At 49.8% G+C, this 20,858-nt stretch overlaps 2 long non-coding RNA genes across 2 annotated transcripts; one reads left to right on the top strand and one right to left on the bottom strand.

Moving 5' to 3' along the window:
* Positions 1 to 1,467: 1,467 nt before the first annotated feature.
* Positions 1,468 to 5,994, bottom strand: LOC135285510 (uncharacterized). The gene is made up of 2 exons (XR_010350333.1): positions 3,861 to 5,994; positions 1,468 to 2,554 (listed from the first exon to the last, which is right to left on the bottom strand). It is a non-coding gene; the product is annotated as an uncharacterized LOC135285510 (long non-coding RNA).
* A 2,328-nt stretch (positions 5,995 to 8,322) lies between these two features.
* LOC135285511 (uncharacterized) lies at positions 8,323 to 10,150 on the top strand. Its single transcript, XR_010350334.1, has 2 exons — positions 8,323 to 8,660; positions 10,006 to 10,150. It is a non-coding gene; the product is annotated as an uncharacterized LOC135285511 (long non-coding RNA).
* The last annotated feature ends 10,708 nt before the right edge of the window (positions 10,151 to 20,858 follow it).

Raw genomic sequence — 20,858 nt, forward strand, 5'->3', positions numbered from 1 at the left:
TGGCTGATGGCATTTGTGCTCCCTCAGGTTCATGTCCCCACAGCAACAGCATGGGGGTGCTCCCGCCTGCCCTGTGCAATGCAAACAGGGGCTCCTGAGCCAGTGCTGCCGTGGCTGTGCCTGCAAGGATGCGGCACCTGTGTGAGCTGGGGGAGAGGCCAGGGCTGCAGAGGGGGGATGTTGTTGGCAGCTCCATGAGGACGCTCTGGGATGCTGCCCTGGGCTGCCCAGCGCGCTGGGGATGGATCAGCCCCTGCTCTGCTGCTCCTTCCTGTCTCCCCCAGGGCCCTTGCAGAGCCCCAGCCATGCTGTTTGCCCCCAGCCTGCCCATGGTGACCCTGGGGTTGCTCATGGAGGTTTTCTCTGCTGAACGTTGGCCTGGGAGTGTTCTTGAGAGACCCCAGACCCTGCTCTGAGGAGTCAGTACTGCCCCAGCAGTGCCCATGGCCTGTCCCTGCTGCAGCCCCAGCATTGCCACCGCCAGGACTGTGCCCAGCCCCTGAGAGCACTCAGGCTCTACAGCAACATGAGGGTCAGGAGGGAGCAGGGCAGTTGCATGGGAGCAGCACTGGGAACACCAAGTGCTGCTGCTCCTGGGCACAGCTGCTGTGCCAGCACTGATCAGCTCCAGCTCTGCATACAGACATTGCTGCCGCAGCCTCAGAGAAGGAAACAAAAGGGGGATCTCTGGTGAAAACTTTGCTGGGAGTTCCTTTAGTTCATTTAAAGCCACCAAGAGCACAGCTTCACATTTACACAGTCTTTAGGTCACAGTGAAGGTAGAGAGAAACAAAATGGAAATGGCACAAACTGTGGCCTTCCTTTGTGGACAAGATTTAAAAACAAAACACAAGGAAAAAAAAACCACAACAAGAGCTATCAAAGATAGTTACAAGTTATTAGATCATTACAAGTTATTAGATCATTACAAGTGATTTGCAGAAATTATCCAGGAATTTAACATTTCTGAAACCATCAGTCCCCCCACTGCAGCCTTGAGCTCCTGGTTCCTCAGGCTGTAGATGAGGGGGTTCAGGGCTGGAGGCACCACTGAGTACAGAACTGACACCACCGGATCCAGAGATGTGGAGGAAATGGAGGGGGGCTTCATGTAGGCAAATGTGGCAGTGCTGAGGAACAGGGAGACCACAGCCAGGTGAGGGAGGCATGCATCTTTCTGCTGTCCCTGCTCAGAGGGGATCCTCAGCATGGCCCTGAAGATCGGCACATAGGAGAAAACACTGAACACAGAATAACCCAAAAAACGAAAACGGTAAAAGTAAGAAGCCCAAATTTCCTCAGGTGCAGCCGCGTGCGTCCCTCTTCAGGACAGCCCAGCCGAGCCCAATGGCACCTGAGCTGCAGTGCTGAAAGTACACACTCTCCGCTCTGATGTGGCTGAGAGAGTATGCCTTAGAAGGCCCTTGGCTAGCTTTGACAGAAAATACGAAAAAGGCGGACTCCGACTTCTGGAGGAACTGGGTTTATTGGAGGAAAGGCAGTTGGAGGAATGAGGGTGTCCAGAAGGCAGAGACGGCGTTAACAGGGTAACAGTCATTTATAAAGGGAGGTGGGTACAACGGTGGGGCCTGGCCTCCAACCAATAGAGGACCAGGGGATAATGAGTAAAGGGGGAACTGACAACTTGGCTTGACCAACCCGGGGTATCCTGGGGAGGAGCCCCGGCCCCTGAAACAATCACTCAACCCCCTGGAGAGAAGGTTCTCCATGAAAGGGTCGGGTTGCCGAGTGACAGGCAGGGCGCCAAGGAGGGACAGTACAAAGGATACATTGGTTGCTGGGGCAACAGGGGAGGTGATAAGAAAATAGACAGGGGTTCGGGGGAGGAGACAAGCTGGGCAGAACCACTTTTAACATAAAGGGGAAGATGGGACACACAAAACTTAACTTCATTTAACTACAACTGGTCAGGAACACACCCCAACACTCTGGTATGTGTCTGAGCAGTAGAGCTTGAGGATCTGGGGGATTTCAGAAGAATTGGCCCAGGGCATTGCCCTGGCACAGAGGCAGGAAAAATATATTGGCCGTGAGCAGCAGAGCCTTGAGAAAACCTCTGGCCCAGGCAGCTGCTGCCATGTGGGCACAAGCTCTACTGCCCAGGAGGATCCCATAGTGCAGGGGTTTGCAGATGGACATGTAGCAGTCGTAGGACATGATGGTCTGGAGATGATATTGTTATGTCTCTGCTGACATCAGAAAAAAAAGGAGGAAAACTTGAGCAGCAAATCCTGTGTAGGAGATGTGCCTGGTGTCCCCGAGGGAATTGTGCATGGCTTTGGGGACAGTGGTGCAGATGGAGGCAAGGTCAGTGGGGGCCAGGTTGAACAGGAAGAAGAACATCAGTGTGTGCAGGTGGTGGTGCAGGCTGTGGCACTGATGATGAGGCCTTTGCCCAGGAGGGCAGCCAGGGAGATGCCCAGGAAGAGGCAGAAGTGCAGGAGTTGCAGCTGCTGCGTGTTTGCCAATGCCAGCAGGAGGAAGTGGCTGATGGAGCTGCTGTTGGACATTGTCTGTGGCTGGCCATGGGGATCTGTTCATGGAGAAAAGGACAGTGACAAGTTAGGAGGGGCTGCTTTGAGCTAAACCTGTACTATTCCCTGTAGAGTGTCCTGCTGGGATTCATTCATCCTTGTTCCTGCTCTTGGAAAACCTTCACCCAAGTCCCTGATTGAACTCCAGTTGTGCATGGGGGCTCTCGAGGAGCCATCCCTGCTCTGCTGCCCTGGGTTTGTGGCCATGTAGCGGAGGAACCAGGGTGGATAGTCAGGATTTGTGTGTGGAATCACTTCTAATGCAGAGAAGCTTGTTACCATCTGCTCTCTCAGGTCTACAGGACAGGTATGTCAGAGAAGAGAAATAAGGAATTTTTTTCCTGCCCTAACATCTTTTCTGGCTGTCTGAGTTCAGAAATCCTCAGCATTTCTGCTGCACTCAGAGTTTATCACTGAGAGATGTGAGAGGCCTTGCAGCTTATGGCAAGATGAGGGGGCTGGATGGGCTTCTTCCCAACTGCCCTGGGTTTGCACCTTTGGCTGGAATCAGAGCACAGTCACACTCCTGTGTCACCCTGGGATAAACCTGAGCAAGAGGGATCACTGAATGTCTCACCCCCTCTAATAGTCTCTGGGCAATGTCTCAGCACACCCCTTCTGCCAAGGACACTTCCCTTGGCAAATCCTACAGCATTTCCTCAATTGTGGCAGCTCTGCACAACATTCAGAGAACTCCCACAGGCTCTGGCACAGATTTGCACCCAGGAGAGCAGCTCAGAGCTTGGAAGGACACAGCACGGCAATCCCTGGGTGTGCCTATGATGGTATCTCAGGAAGGGGGCTCAGCTCATTCTCCTTTCCCATGGACTGCTTTGCCCACAGCCCCACAGGTCACAGGGTGTAGCACTGGGGAGCAAAGCAACATGGACCGCCTTACGCATCTGGAGTAAATCACTTTATTGTAAAAATGGGCCCCTTTTATATCTTTAATTTCAACCTGGCATAACTGAAACCACAGCAAGACTTCACAGAATTTAACAGAAAGAAGGCACCCATTGGCTGGCTAAGCTGCCATGCTGCTGTGTGCAGGTCCTACTATCCAATCAGCTTCCTGCTTATACACTGTCCATGCATTCCTCCAGCCAATCACAATTTCACTTCCGACTGACACTCTCTTCACTCATAACTGCCTCTCATCTCTCAACCGACTTCCAGTCATCCAGTCTAAGCTGTGCCTTTCCCATAGGGCCTTCTAATGAGCATAAGACTTAGCAACTTTAATAATTATAACCCCATGCCCTGCAACAGGGAAACTTGGACACCCCATTCCCATGGACGACACACCTGCAGGGCAGGAATCTGAAGGGCGGTGCCCGACTCAGCTGCTGCAAATGCCAGAGCCTCCATGAGCGCACCAGATAACAATGACAATATCAGAGGACTGCAGAGCCTTATGGAATCAAGACTATTGTGACACTATGGAACCTCATGGAAACAAGGGACCACTGTGACACTACAGAAGCTTGTGGAACCAAAGGAACAATTGTGACAACGTGGGCGTAGTAGAACCACAAAGCCATGGGGATAATGCAGGGCCTCATGGAATCATGGAGAGTCATGAGACACTTCAGGGCCCCAAAAAACCAAGGGGCCATGTGACACTTTGGGGCTTCATGGAACCAAAAGGCATGCTGACACTACAGGGCCCCATGAAACCAAGGGAACCCAGAACACATCTGGCTGGCTTGCCCTCTTGGGGGGCTGCATTACAGTTCCAGCTGATCTTCACATCCTGCAGACCGCATCTTCTCTGATGCACTGGGGCTCTGTGCTTTCCTTTCTACAGGAAAGAGCTGTCCTTCTCCTCCAGGTGCCTATGGCAAAAAAATTGGGAATTCACCTCCAAAATTATGAATATCGTGGGATAGCTCCCAGACAAAAGCTGACAAGTCTGGCTGCTCCTGGCTTCCTGAGGTCCAGCTCTCATCTACCTTTGAAACACTGGGACTCCATGCTTTTCTGGCTATGGAAAAGACCCATCTCTTCTGTCCAGCCACCCATGGCAGAAACTGGGATTCCACCTCCAAAATTCTCTATATGCAAGGGTTGCTTTCACGCAAAATCTGCCATTACTGATAAGCCTGGCTGGCCTTGGCCTCCTGAGGGCTGGCTCTCACCTGCCTTTCAAACACCAGTGCTCCATGCTTTCCTTTTCTTCTCCAGGCACAAATGGCCAAAACTGGGATTCCACATTAAAAATTCTGTATATCCAAGAGTTGTTCCTAGACAAGCCTACCAGGACAGATTGTTCTGGCTGGCCTTGCCCTCACGGGAGCCACCTCTCATCTCCCCTAAGATACTTGGACTTCATGCTTTTCTTTCCCATCTGCCCCTGAAACACTGGGGCTCTGTAGTGTGGTATTCACATGCTCTCTGAACAGAGAGAAGCTGTAAAACAAGCAGAGAAGAAGGAAAACATAATTCTTATCTCGCTTGCTGTGCTGAAGTGGAATGCAATGTGGAGATTGTTTACTCAAAGCGAGGAAGTTTTGTTCCTTTGGCCTATCAGGGCCAAGAGTGTGTTTGTGTGTCAGACTGTCATGGGACAGTCATGAGAGAATTGGAGATGAGTGCAGTTTGGTGCAGTTGTGAGCAAGAGTGAGTGCAAGGCAGATTCAGTTTAGATGCAATGTATATAGTATAGAATAATAAAGTAATTCTTTAGCCTTCTGATAAGAAAGAAATCAAGCCAAGAGATTAGGCAAGGTAAGGCAAGGGAGGTGTGTACAAGGCACAACAAGGCAGGAGAGAGGAAGACAAGACCAGGCCAGGTACGGGTAGACCCGGCAAGGAGAGGGAGGGGTAGGCAAGACAAGAAAGTCAGTGGGTATTGTATTTGCGGGGTGCTCAGATGAAGGAAGGAATGAATCTGATTTCATGTTCTCTGAAGACTAATTTATTATTTTATGATACTATATTATATTAAAGAATACTAAATTATACTATACTAAAGAATACAGAAAGGATACTTACAGAAGGCTAAAAAGATAATAATGAAAACTTGTGACTCTCTCCAGAGTCCTGACACACCTTGACCCTGATTGGCCAATAAGTCAAAACAATTCACATCAGAAATCCAATTAAACAACCACCTGTTGGTAAAAAATCTCAAACCATTCCAAAGGAGCAAAACATTAGAGAAGCAAATGAGAGAAAATTGTTTTCCTTTATCTCGGATGCTTCTCAGCTTCCCAGGAGAAAAATCCTGGGTGAAGGGATTTTTCAGAAAATATGAATGTGACAAATGGGGATAAAGCAAGTGAGGTAGGCAAGGCAGGGTAGGGGAGTGGGAGGGATAGGAAAGGCAATGGATGGGTCTGCAAGGCAAAGTAAGAGGGAGGTAGGTGGTGAAAGGCAAGGCAGAGCAAGGTAGGTGTAACAACTCAAGGGATGGGATGGAATGGGATGGGATGGGATGGGATGGGATGGGATGGGATGGGATGGGATGGGGTGGGATGGGATGGGATGGGATGGGATGGGATGGGATGGGATGGGATGGGATGGGATGGGATGGGATGGGATGGGATGGGATGGGATGACAAGGAAATGCAGGGGTTGCAGTACATGGTGCAGGGGAGGAGCTCTGGGCATTCCCACTGACATACCACCTATCCTGGGTGACATGAAAATTCCTGGAACCACAAAGGAGGTCCAGCTTGCTTTAGAATTACTGGTGTTTTGAAGGAGGCACATTCCTGATTTTTTCATCATAGCCCAACCCTTATATGGCTTAACCAAGAAAAGAGCTTCTTGGGACTGGACACTGGTCTCTGAAAAGGCCCTAAAGTTGTTGGGTTTTGAGGCAGGAGTGTATCAAGCTCTTGGTCCCATTCATCCACAGGACCCTTTCATGCTGAGTAGAGTTTTGCCATCCATGGACTGTCAATTCACAGGTGGCAGTGGTACCAGAAGACCCCACTCATCCAACCCAAATTCACTCATCCAGCTTTAAGGATGCTGAAAAGCCATATGCTGTATGGAAAAGGGTTTGTTCATGGTGTGTTCAAAAGCTCTTAAACAGAAAAGGAGAAAACAGCCAAGGATCCCTTTGCTTCTACTGCTGCAATTGTGAAATACAAAGCTGTGTTTCATGTCAGGTATATACAGGCAACGTGTGTATTTGTGATTGTGGTATGTGTGGAAACCGACCATGGAACAGTTATAAAGAGGAATTCTAATAAATAACTGAGGAAGTAAAGCATGGAAGAAGGCCTTGGAACCTATCCTTTTTTCACAATTAACCTTTATAAGTCTTAAGTTGATTTAGGAGCATTTGTTGCTGTTGCTGTTTGACGGGAACTTTCTGCTTGTAGCTAAGCCTTAAAGAGTTTTGCAATAATAACCTTTTGAAGTATAATTGTAGAATATTGCTTGTAGTAAGGATCTTTGAAACTATAGCTTTAGAATATATAAAAAGGAAACATGCTTATCTCAATGCCTTAACAAAACAGTGAAAAGCAGCTTGAGAAAGGAAGATGAACATCAACTCAAGGACTGATAGTTTCAACCAAGGAAAGCTGGACATCACTGTTATGAGATTTATAGTCCTTGCAATTAAAAGGTGGACCCACATCTGGAATCTGGACCTCACCAGCTGGGAGACTTCTCTCTTCTTTTGGAAGCTGGACCCCCACCATCTGGGGATACTCCTTTCTGGGATACATCCTGACAAAAACTAAATCACAATAGTGTACAGAATTGTGACGTAAAAATTGGGAATAGAAACTGCTGAGAAAGTTTATGAGTACCCCTATAAATACCTGTAAGCCCCAACTATCGGCGTGCAGTTGGAGGGAAAATTTTCCCCCACTGTACCCAGTGCTGCATTGCTCATACTTTACCATATTAATTAATAAATTGATTGCTGCTTGAATATTGGCCTAGTCAAGCTTCTCGTTTATAACACAATGACACTGACAGAACTTTCTCTCAGCCTCCCAGGCAGGCCCTCTGGTGCAACAGGCTAAGCTAAAAACTTGCTGCATACTCTGAACACCAAAGATTCCTTTCCTGCTCACTGAAGAAGGAGCTTCTCAGTATCCACGTGTCAGGTGACCTGCAACAAGAAAGGAAATATTAATCAGATGCTGTTAGGAAAAAAACCTGCCTGTGGTGAAAAATCCCACAGAACAAGTCAACATGAAGAGATAGCATTTTGCTTTCACAATATCCCTCCTGGGATATTGTCCACAGTCCTTTTGGATCACACAGCAAGCAAGAGAACAGCACAAAACGCTAGGCTGTGTTCAGTTTTTGGTTGGACCAACAAAGAGAAGGAGTTCCAGGCTCCACTGCCACACACTGCTTGGGGAACAGAACCCCCCCAGGCTACATTCTAAATGCTGTGCACATCCTGCTGGCTAGAAACAACCGCTTGTTTAAAAAGCTGTTGGCAGAAGCTCCACCAAAAGAACAGCATCTTAGTGGCAATTTTGTTTTAAAATCAACTCCATTACAAAGGAAGAACAGAAAGCACACAGAAATTCCAAACTCACGTATGGTACACCCGGGGAAAACCTCCACTTAGGTGCCAAGTGGGTTGAAAAATACCCATAAGAAGCCACAGAGTACAGAGTGCAAACTGCAGCAACCACTTGCTGTATCATTTTGGCTGTGGTGCACATGTCTGCAGACTGTACCCCTGCAAGAACAGAAGGACAGGGGCTGGGCTGGCAGCTGAGAATGCCTCAGGCAGGAGGGTTGTTTGGCAATGAGCAAGTACCCAGAGCCACTCTGGACACTGAGGCTTCTGTGCCTCCCAGCAACGGGAACACCACAAGGACACAACAATGTTCCCATGACATCACAGCAGCAGCTCACCCAAAAACTACCTGGAAGGTTCTCCTGTGACACCAAGGAGCACAAAGAATCCTCAGAGGGCACAACCTATTGCTCAAAAGCTCCAAGAGGAACTCTGAAAATACAGCAAACAAGGACACCCCACAACCCAGCCTGAACACTGAGAAGGAAAAAAGATGTGACCAAACCAAAGGAAACATGACTGTTGGTCATTGATGCTTCTGCCTAAAACCAGCAAGACTTGTTCCATCTGGGATCTTTGTTCTAGTTCTAAAAACAAGCAAGGTTCTCTACTGTAAATATACAGAAACCAGGAACTTGGGGAAAAGTAGGCTGGGAGTGCCAAAGCCAATGGACTCACAAGTGGGGTCCCTGCCCTTCTGACTGACAGCTGCCTATGGCCGGGCTATTACCCTCAGGGCAGAAGCCCAGCGGGGAATGCCGGCCGGCCAGGATAGCTCAGCGGGGGGCTCAGGCAACCTAGGCAAGCTATAGTGATTTGCAGGCAGCTCTTTTGTGATTTCACCTCCTTTAGCTTGCCCGTGCCCTAGGTGCCACCGCAGCAGACGCAGAGAGAGAGAGAGAGAAAAGCGCTGTATGGGTTCTGTGGAGTTCTTTTATTCGGGTCTCCGCGAAGGGTCCAGTGACAGCTCATCTGCCGAACCAGGCAGAATTAGGGGTTTTTATACCCTACAGGGGTTTTGAAAACTGTCCAATAGTAAGGGTCAGGGGAAAGTGACCTATGGACTTACAGGGAGATAAGCAGGGTCCGAAAGGCGGAAGAGAGGGGCTTCTAAAGCCTTAGTCATGCTGACTTTGGCATTTCCTAGCTCAGCCTCTGATCGCCAAGGAGGCCGTGCAGGCCCTGTGCCTGCTGCAGCTGCCATCTCTCCTTCAGCCCCACAACCTCCTGTGAAGGGCCTCTATCCACACATTCCATCAGCAGACAGAGATTCTCATTGACAAGATCATCCAGCTGTAGCAGCACTGAGGCTACAGCAGGGAGTGCTGCTGGATCTGGTAGAGCACTGCAGGTTTCCTGGGACCCTTTTAGTATCTGTGGCTGAGAGGAGTGGCATGGATGGAATCAGGACGGTTCACAGATCACCAGCCCCACTCCAAGCAGTGCTTTCTTCTCCTGTGTGGGGACCATGTGGTGACTGATACTGGGACTCCTCTGTGTTTGACTCCCACAGACCACACAGTGAGTTAGACATTGAGCTGAGGGAAGGGGTCCCATGTAAAACCAGCACAGGCATTTCTCTTTGAAGAGGGGGTTCTAGAGGGAGAAAGGAGAAGAAGAGACTTTCCTGTCTCCCAAGATTCCTCCTCCTCCTTCAGCAGCTGTACCCCAATCAATCAGTACGAGAGTTCATATGATCACTTACATGCCAGGGAGCATAAAGCACTTAAAACTGAACCCTTCCAGAGCCAGCCCTGCCTGCCTATTTTGAGGGTGTGGGGTAATGGAAGTTGACCTGGAAGGATACTTTACTACTTCTGGGTTTCTCACAGCCTTAGAAGTTGTGCGAGATCTCTGTCCCCAACACCCATTCACCCTTCAAATGCACACACATGCCTGGGGACAATTCAGGTTCACTGGAGTGGTGGCTGCTTCCCTTTGAAACAGGAGCTGTTGCCTTTTCCTGTGTGCTGAACTACCTTCTAACTATTAGAAAGTGAGTGAGTAAAGGAAATTACCCTGGAGGAAGGAGACCAGAACCTTGGAAAAGAATGAAATACATCTGGATTACAAATAAAATCTATTTCATTTATTTATTTAGTAGTAATCTATTATTACAAACAAAAACATGTTTCTGAACTGCAGCTGCTCACACACTGGAAAGATTTTTCAGTTGCTGTATTATTTAAAGGATGTCCACAGCCTGTGGAGCAGCCCAGCTCTCTGCCCCTCTGCCCACAAGGGTGCAGCACTCCGAGCTCCCCCAGGAGCCACAAGAGGACTGGGGAGAAGGGTAGGCATCCTAAGAAGTGACACTATCACTCCACTATTCTCCCTCCTCTGCTCCTGTGGAGACTTGGGATGGCCAAATCCCCCAAGACGTGCATTCCGCAGCAGGGCCACGATTGCCCTCCAGAGCAGCTTATGCCCAGTTTGGCTCGGGGATGGGGTGATGAGTCCTGTCCCAGGAAGAGGCACTAAGGCTGGGCTGCTGCCACTTCCTGCTTCAAGTGCCTCCTTCCACCCAGGCTCTGGTGGTGCTAAGGCTGCTCTGGGCTCAGCAAGGGTTTTGCTGGGGCTCATCTCTCGGCCAGGCTGGGACCGCTCCCCCTCACATTGCTCCAGGCACCTGAATCATACCGGAAGAAAAGGGAAACTTGCAAGGGAGCTGAGGTTTAATAGAGTTTTTATTGAAAAAGTCCTAACTAGCACAACAAAAAACTGTCCTCCAGTGCTGCGTCTCCTCTGCATCCACATGTCCTGCCTCCTCCGTGCCAGCTGTTGCCCTTCAGTTGCTCCTTGCAGGCCATGAGGAGCTGGCAAAGACCCATGTCAGGCACCATGGACAGGTTTTAAATGCCAAGTTCAATATATCTTCAACTTCAACTAGTTAATTTGGTAGTAGAATTAACCTTTCCTCTGTGGATACTTGCAGCCTGGTCAAAGAGAAAAGAAAGCCACATAAACTTTCCCAGGAATTGTTCTGGGGAGTTTTGAGAAGGCTGAGAGAGAGAATTTAAACAATCTTGCAGCTGGTGTTTTGAACAGTTGTTTCTCATAAGATGGTTTACCAAAGGGTGGTTCCTAATTAACCAATGGGTGACAGGTATTATTAAGAACCAATCAGGTTCTGGGTGAACGATATTGGTTATAAATATCAGGAGATGGTAATAAAGTAAGCTTTTATGCCTTCTGAAATGCATGGAGTGTGTCACTCATTCATGCGTTCCTGACTCAACAGTGACATTCCTCAAAAAATAACCCCTGCTTGCCCATTTTTAAAAGACTAACATAGTGTGAATTTGCCATATCTTGTACATGTTATGTTTGCTTAAAAAATGTTTTGAAGAGAAAAACACATTTACTATTTATTATGTCTTTCAGTTTTCATAAAGAAATCTGGCTGGCTTTGTTTTGTTCTGTTACTGCAGGCTTCAGAGCCACTACTTGCAGACTAATTGAAGATGTGTTTCATGGCATAGAAGAATCTACCCCAGAGAATGAAGGGTAACAGTTGAAAATTAATTCTATTTGAATTATTATTTGTGGTCCTTATTAAAACCCTTTCAAAGGGCTGGATTTGCAAGCTGGAGGATGAAGTACAGTGAGTTTCTCTGTACTTCACTGCTGTAGCCCCATCTCATCAGATGCAGAAACAGGCCAGAATCCAGCATTTTGAGTGTAAATTTGGAGTCCTAGCCTCACCCCAAAGGAAAGACAGGATGTTCCCTGCAATGTCTGCATGGAACAGGCAAAACAGATAGGGAAGGGTTTGCAGGGCCCTGGGAGGGAATAGTGGGGTTCCTGTCAGCAGGATCCTTGTGTAGTAGCTTCAGGCTGGGCTGGGCTGGGCAGCAGTTCCATCTGCAGCTTCCATGTGCTGCTTTAGCAGCTGCTGTTGGGGACCCTGAGGGAAGAGGCCATGGGAGGAATAGAAATGCTGCATGGACAGCACCAGTCAGGGCCATAAGGAATAAGCTTTGCCTTCCTGGCTAGTGAAATGAGGCTCCTTTAGTGCAAGAGGAGGCAAAGATAAAGTCAAGTTCAATAGTTCAAAGAAAAATGTAGAAAATTGGAAGCCTCTCGAAATGCCACATGCATTCATCTGTTAGCTCTTCAGTGTCAGTCCTTGTAAAAAGCCTTTCCAGCTTTCTGTTGAATTCCAGGGCCCACAGCTGGGCTTCAGAGTTCAACTGATTTTTATTTTCCAGGTTTTTAAACACAGCTCTGAATTGGGTATCTTTTGTCCTTTGTCCTGCTCTCCTGAGATTGAAAAAGGTTCTGTGCTTCTATAAGCCACATCTTGAGGGGTGGTTGGCAACCATGGAATCCTCCAGGAAAGCACTTGATTGACTTCAGGGCCTGGCTCGAAACCTCAGCCTGAGGAAAGAACTGTTCCAGATGCCTCCGTCCACGTCCAGCTCCTCACAACTTAGTCCCTGAACACACAGGGTGGTTTATAGGAATTTATTTTCCCCTCCTCTTCACTTAGAGGTGATTTTGTGATCCTTTAAAGAAACATCTGACCAGCCCCTGCACCCATTCAATTTTATTCTCTCTACTTTGGAATTGGCCTGCTGGGTTTGACATAGAAATTGGTAGTGTGTACCGTTTCCTTCCCCCAGTCCTCAATTGTAACTTGTATTAAACATTGCAAATGGCCTCATTTATCTGGTAGGGAAGATGTGAAGTAGAGAAAGTTACAGGATTTGTTTTCTTGAACCTTGTGATAGCAAAGAAAAATGAGGTTTTTAATTTTGGTTGCATGTTGGAATTTGGGGGGTTATTTTTTGTTATTATTATTTTTTAGTATTACTTTTAATTGTTAAGACTTTTAAATCTTAGACATTATTAACAATGGCTGGATGTCACACATTAGGAAAATTCCCTTGCTTTTCCCACTGGGATTAAACTGTACAGTCGATTCCAAGTTGCCAGTGGATTCTAAAGATGGAAAATCCTGTTAATGGTGGGTTTGATGTGATTTGGAGCTGGGGAAGGGTCTCATCCCCTCCCAGAGGTGTCCCAAGCCCACTCTGCTACTACATCTGCACTCACGGCCCCTCACAGCTGCCCTGCCCTGAGGACATGCTGGGTCCCATCTCCTGCCAGGGCTGAGGCTCCTTATGGCCCCTCAGAGCTTCTCATGGCCCTTCATGGCTCTTCATTTCCCTTCACATCTCCTCATGGCTTATCAGAGCCCTCATGACCCCTCTTGGCCTCTCACAGCCCTTCATGGCCCCTCACTTTCCCTCACAACCCCAACACTCCCTCATGGTCCCTCACAGCTCATGGCCCCTCATAGCCCCTCACAACTTCCACAGCCCCTTACGGCCCCTCACAGCCCCTCACAACTTCCACAGCCCCTCATCACCCCTCACAGCGCAAACAACGCGTGGCAAGTCAAGTCCACCAGGTGCAAGACGTGTGTTGGCGGAGGAGAAAGAAGCCCTTTTCCGACGACTTAAACCTCCTGGGACAGAACCACTCCCTTTTCTAAGTTTAGCCTCACATGTTTTATTTGCCTTTTGTAGCAAACCTGACCCTGATGGCCCTCACACAACTTTGGAGCCTCGTCCTCATAGGATCCATTTGGCTCACCACACCACCGGCGGCCTCATGGATCATCCCCCAGCCAAAAGAGAATGTGTGGAGAATACTTACGAGAGTCCTCGGTCAAGACCATCTATGCCTAACAACCGCTTCAGCAGCAGATCCCCTGTCGACCGGCCTTGTGGGAATCCCTTCTAGCCCAGAGAACCTCCCTTCCCCCCTTAATGACTCTTTAAAGCTTTTTACCCCTTAAAAGGTGACCCGTTCCCCTGGTATCGACCCCAAACCCATCTGGAGAAACCTTCTCCCCAGACTGCAAGTACCTGCTTCTGAACCTTTTGAATTTAGCTTGCTCGGCTCAGCACATGCCCCAGTTTGTATCCAATTTATGTATTCCCCAAAGTCTAATGATGAGTCCTATCTCCCTGTCTTACAGTATAATCAGGAATACACCGCTGGCAACTGGTGTGATACAGTGGCACAAATTGAAATGCCCTCAACCTTCGATTTCAGACCCCGGTCCCTTCCCCGTGGTATCTTTATGATTTGCGGTGACCGGGCATGGGCTGGCATTCCCTCTCGACTGATCGGAGGCCCATGTTCCTTTGGGAAGCTGACAATGTTTGCACCCAACGACACCCAAATTACAAATTGGAAGTTCAGAAATGTCACACATAATTTGGCTCGTCCCAGAAGGGACCTCCAAAATTTAGATCCTCAGTGTGACTCTGAAATTATTCATTGGTCTAAACCCAAAGGTTTCACGGTTGTGGGATCGCGTTAGGCCGCTCTCCCCTGCCCCAAGTTTGTAACGGTCCCAGGATGTCAATCTCTTGTCATTTACCCTTCGCTCCTCCCAAAACCCCTTAAACCCTTCCCCAAGTCCCTGTCCGTCACCCGATGGTTCTATCCCACTTTCCAGAAGCTTCTAGAGTATCAGTCGGGTGATTGGTTTAGGAACTGGGGCCACTCCCAGTTATTACCCCTGTTGGTGGTTACGTTTGTCAATCAGCGTTAGGTTACACCCCCTCAGCTCCCTGATTGGTTGGTCCGTTTTCCTTATAAGATGCTGTCGGGCTGTGCTCTTGGTCTTTCGGCGGTTTCTTCCTTGGATTAAATCTGAACTGTGTCACCCCGAGAGACCGTCTCTGTCATCATTCCTGCGGGCTGCAGTCCTTTCCTCCTGTCTGGAAGTCCTCGTCACGCAAGGCTTTTACGCCTTAGGCGCACCCCTATTCCCGAGCGGATACTGGGGGCGTCACAGTGCTGCCGGTGACGCTGGCCTTAGCCAGCCGGGATTTCTGCTGAGGTCAGCCGCCGCTGCAGTTTGGCGCCCAACGTGGGGCTCCGAGGAGACCACCGAAGCCCACGGACGAGGATTCCGGGTCCCAGGCAGTCTGTCTGGACTTGGATTTATCCTTCTGGCCGTCAAGCTACCCCAGGGTGAGCAGACCCCGTTGTAGGGGTGGCGCTCCCCGGGGATCGAGACCGGCAGCTCCGAGCACCCAAGGAGTCGGTCTCGCCGCAGGATCCACCCGCCCTGGACCTCTCTTCCGACTGTCCGCCAAGTGTGAGTTTTCCTGCCCTTCCCGTTCTCTTTCTCTTCCCCTCACCCCCGTCTTTTTAAACTTGCTTTACTTTTTTGTTGCGGTTTCGTCCGCTTGGGTCGTTTCACCGACCATTTTTTGCCTGCAGGTCATTTTCACCGCCGGCGGTGACCGGCGACGGGGTTTGGCGGTGGTCCCTTTTCTCATTTCTCTCTTTTTCTCTCTCTTTCCAAGGCGGGCGGGTTTGGGTTGTGCATTACTTCGCTATGGGTGCAAAGGTATCAACAACCCAAAAGAGACTGGTTCTTAAAGTTCAGGGAGTTTTAGTTGTTGGGGGGTTCGAGAATGTTAACAAAAAAGAAATTAAAATGTTGGTCGCTTGGCTCCTCTCCCAATTCCCTGCCACCGACCCCGAGCAGATTGTCAATTATACTTTCTGGTCCCATGTTTCTTTGAAAGCAAATAGCATGTGCCGCTCGGGGGACTCCAAAATGTTGAAAATCGCATTTCTGTGTTCGACCATTCTGGACCTTTTAAAATCTCACAAGCAATTGGGAGAGCAGCCAACCGTAAATGAGTTTGTCCCCAGTTCGGTTGTTCGTTCTTCCCCTGTCCCTCAATCCCTCACTTCTACCCCAAAATCTGGAATCCTGAAGAGAGCAGCTCGTTTCAGCAGCACGCAGGAGCCGTTCCATCTTCCTGGCTCTCTTCAGGATGTCCCTTCCCCCCGCCTGAGGAGTCCTGGCCAGACTCCTCGGGATTCTTCCTACCCTCCTTTTTCCCCAGTTAAAGTCCTTAAAGGTTCTAAAACTGTTCGTTTTCACCCGCTTCCTTCTCCCACTCCCTCAGAAAGCTCGCTGACCCAAGATGGCGTCAGCGAGCCACAAAATGGCGGGTGCCACGCGCAACCTCCCGCCAAAACCTTTCCTCCTCCCCACAATCCTTTTCGTTCTTCCCGCAATCCCTTTCGCTGTCCTGACTCCTCCTCCTTCACTCCTTCCCCCTCCTCTTCCGCTTCGCCCTTGCCTCCGCCCATCGCTCCTCCTTCTGCAACGCCTCACACGTACCTCACCTCTGAGGCGGGGACAACGTCATCAGTCCCCGCCCCCGTCACTGGCTCCTCCCCTTCCGTCCCAAGTTCCGGTTCCCACGGTCTGCCTTCCGGTTCCCACGGTCCGTCGGGTGCTGGGGGGGGGGCCGGGAGCCGGGACCCGGGGTCGATGCCCACTCTTTCCGCGGCCCCGGTCACATACATTCCAGGGAGGGAGGGAAGGACCCAGGCCCATTGGACCCCGTTTCCTAACACCGTAATTAAGGAGCTGTGCAAGGCCCAAAAGGATTACTCCCGGGAGAGTGAATTCTTCCGGGGGATCCTGAGGGCCACTCTCACAGACTCTGTAATTATTCCCGCAGATCTGCGGCGGATTTTTTCATGCCTGTTGAGCCCCTCAGAGTTCCGTCTCTGGGAGGCCAATTGGAAAAGGGAAATAGGCAAAGTTTTGCCTCAATTATGGGAAAATCCAGGCACCGCCGTGGACACGGAGGGGGGAATGATTAACACAGAACATCTTAGCGGTATTGGGGCCTGGGCAGACGGGAACTACCAAGCATGGTACATTCCATCAGAGGCATTAAAAGCCACAACATCAGCTGCGTTGAAAGCCTTCACCAGCCTGAGGTCTCCAACCACACCTCTCATTCCTTATTCCAAAATCATTCAGGGTGATAATGAACCTTTCCTTTTATTCACTGAGAGGTTGCGAAAGGCCATTGAAGTGCAGGTGAAGGACGAAGCCACCAGGGAGGGGATCCTGACGGAGATGGCGGCCACCAACGCCAACTCTGCATGCAAGGCTGCCATCCTCAGTCTCCCCTTCGATCCACCGGCTGACCTGACACAAATGTTAGAAGTATGCGAGCGAAAGGTAGCAGTCCTCCCGGAAAATCCTCTTCGAAGTCAACATCCGCCACCTCGGAGGGCCGCCGCTGCTGCTGCTGTTCCAGCGGAGGGAAGTGATCCCGTCACGACTCCAGCTTTTCCTCGGACGCCACGTTCTGCGAGAAGACCACCACCCGGCGCTGATGCTCCTTGTCACTTGTGTCAGAAGACGGGTCACTGGATGCCTGACTGTCCGTTGAGGCGAGAGTTCATCAACTTCAAGATTCACCAGAAGCCTCAACGGACAGATCAGCATCAAAAAAACTAGCCAACGAGCGCGAGTCTTCCCCGCGCCAAGAAACAAATAGGGGGGAAAACATGACATCAAGCGGGGAGGGAGGAGAAAGGGAACAATCACAAAAGGTTTCCCAATGTAATCCGCCTGCGTCGTCGCACACACCAGACATGACTCACAACCATCCAATCCTAACCACTCTATCTCAAAATTCTCCTTACAGGCTCCAGCTCACCGAGCCTCTTTACCTCACGGACACCGACCTCTGCGAAGTCTCCGTCAGCCCAGACGCACCAGGTACATGGTGGCGGGTCAAGTGTAAGTATGTCGTTGTCGGAGACACAAAACACACACCGGAACACCTTAACATTTTACCAGCTGTATTGTCGTCTCACTTACACTCATTTTCCATCATATTGCACTGCACACGTCCACCCATCTTTCTGCCGAAGGGACAAGTAGTTGCCCAGGCAATCCCTGTCCCAGAGATTCACCATCCTATTACCTCAAGTCAAAATTCTACACCCATGGTGGCTTGGTCTCAGGTAGTCTCAAGAGACAAGCCACGACTTACTTGTCATTTGCAGAAAGATGGGAAAGTCACCACTCTAAACGGGCTTTTAGATACCGGGGCAGATGTGACGATCATTCCCGCAAGGGAATGGCCGTCACAGTGGGAGTTGCAGGACGTGGCTGGAAGAATCCAGGGTGTCGGAGGGATTCAATTGGCCAAGCAATCCAGGAGCTTCGTACAAATTATGGGGCCCGACGGGCAATTGGCATCTGTTCGCCCGTTCGTTTTAGATTACGCGGAACCCCTGTGGGGAAGAGACCTCCTTGCCCAGTGGGGAGCCAAAATCGACCTTCCATCGGCTTCCCTAGTTTTTCGGGCAGCGGTCACTGAGGAGCGCCCTACCCAAAAACTCATTTGGAAATCTGATGTTCCTATTTGGGTAGAGCAGTGGCCGCTTTCTAAACAGAAGCTAAAGGCGCTCCAGGAGCTCGTGGACGAGCAGCTGCAGAAGGGCCATCTGGTGGAATCCACCTCACCGTGGAATTCCCCAGTTTTTGTCATTCGAAAGCCCAACAAAAACAAGTGGCGGCTCCTCCACGACCTTCGCCAAATTAATAACATCATTGAGAATATGGGGCCTCTTCAACCAGGGATGCCGTCCCCAGCGATGCTCCCTCAAAATTACGATCTGGCAGTTATCGATGTGAAGGATTGCTTCTTCCAAATTCCTCTGCACCCGGATGACGCCCCACGTTTTGCCTTTTTGGTACCTACCATCAACCGAGAAGCCCCAAGGAAGAGGTACCACTGGACAGTTTTGCCACAAGGCATGAAGAACTCTCCAGTCATCTGCCAGTGGTACGTCTCTTCCTTGCTGTCCCCGGTGCGTGCAGCAGCAAAAGACGTCATAATACAACATTACATGGATGACATATTAATTTGTGCTCCGACAGACGATATACTTACCCATGCGCTCGACCTGACAATCGATGCATTGATTGCTGCAGGGTTTGAGCTTCAACAAGACAAAATTCAACGGATGCCGCCCTGGAAGTACCTGGGCCTCGAAATTGGCCGTCGCACTATTGTGCCTCAAAAAATATCGATTCGGCCACATATTCGAACACTATCTGATGTCCAGCAGCTGTGTGGTGCCTTGAACTGGGTGAGGCCTTGGCTAGGCATCTCTACCGAAGACCTAGCCCCCCTTTTCAATTTATTGAAAGGGGGAGAGGAGCTCAGTTCTCCAAGGTCTCTCACCCCAGAGGCACGGGCTGCATTGGAGAAAATTCAAGCGTCCATTTCAGAACGTCAAGCACACCGATACCATCCGGAATTGCCATTCAGATTTATTATTCTAGGGAAATTGCCACACCTCCACGGGGTGATCTTTCAATGGGACAGTTCCATCAAAAGGGACCAAGGGGCTAGGGATCCGCTCTTAATCATAGAGTGGGTCTTTCTTAGCCACCATCGGTCCAAAAGAATGACCAGGCCACAAGAACTAGTGGCAGAACTGATCCGTAAGGCTCGCCTGCGGATCCGGGAGTTAGCAGGTGTGGACTTTGAGTGCATTCATATCCCAATCCAACTAAGTTCCGGGAATCTAACTAAAACAATGTTGGAGCACTTATTGCAGGAAAATGAATCCTTGCAATTTGCACTGGACAGCTACTCCGGCCAGGTCTCTATCCATCGACCTGCTCACAAATTTTTTAATTCGGAAGTCCAGTTTCATCTTTCATTAAAATCGGTTCAGAGTCGGACTCCTCTTGAAGCCTTGACAGTTTTTACCGACGCGTCTGGAGCATCCCACAAGTCTGTGATGACTTGGAGGGATCCTAAGACTCAGCAGTGGGAGGCTGATATCAAGGTGGTCATGGGATCGCCTCAGATCGCTGAGTTGGATGCAGTCGTCAGGGCTTTCGAGAAGTTCTCTGAGCCTTTCAATTTAGTCACCGATTCAGCATATGTAGCCGGAGTCGTTTCTCGAGCTGAAGGTGCAATCCTGCAAGAAGTCTCCAACAACGCACTGTTCATGTTGCTCTCGAAGCTCATTCGATTAGTCTCCCACCGAGAGCAACCATTTTATGTAATGCACGTCAGGTCCCACACTGAGCTACCAGGGTTCATCATGGAGGGAAACAGGAGAGCTGATGCTCTTGCTGCTCCTGCCCAGATGGCCCCGCTCCCAAGTGTGTTCGAACAAGCGAAGCTTAGCCACCAGTTGTTCCATCAGAATGCTCCAGGCCTTGTTCGCCAATTTAAGATCTCTAGGGAACAGGCCAGAGCAATCGTGGCCACATGTCCCCAGTGCCAGGCTTACCAACTGCCTTCTGTCACATCTGGTACTAACCCCCGTGGACTGTCCAGTTGCGAGGTGTGGCAAATGGACGTTACCCACGTCCCAGATTTTGGACGCCTCTCCTTTGTACATGTCTCCATAGACACTTTCTCCAATGCAGTCTATGCCTCTGCCCACACAGGGGAGAAGGCAAATGATGTCAAAAAACACCTTCTGTTGGCCTTCTCTGTGTTGGGCATCCCAAAATCCATCAAAACTGATAATGGCCCAGCGTACAAGTCCAGGGAGCTGCGAAGCTTCCTGCAGCAATGGGGAATAGAACATAAGACCGGCATCCCCTATTCTCCGACAGGTCAGGCCATGGTGGAGAGGGCCCATCAGAGCCTAAAAAACACCTTACATCACCAACATTCGGCAATGAAGATGGACTCCCCACAGACCCGCCTTGCACGAGCATTGTACACTCTAAATTTTTTGAATTGCTCGTTCGGTAATCTAAATCCACCTATTGTGCGTCATTTTGGGAAGAGTGAAAGCCTAAAACCTGAAGCACGACCACCCGTGCTCATAAAAGACCCGGAGACATGGAAGACGGAAGGGCCATTTGACTTGGTGACCTGGGGGAGGGGATATGCTTGTGTATCTACTCCCTCAGGTCCCAAGTGGATACCATCTAAGTGGGTCAGGCCTTTCCTTCCCAAAAAACA

The sequence above is a fragment of the Passer domesticus genome, chromosome 23, assembly GCF_036417665.1.
Source record: "Passer domesticus isolate bPasDom1 chromosome 23, bPasDom1.hap1, whole genome shotgun sequence".
Taxonomy (NCBI): domain Eukaryota; kingdom Metazoa; phylum Chordata; class Aves; order Passeriformes; family Passeridae; genus Passer; species Passer domesticus.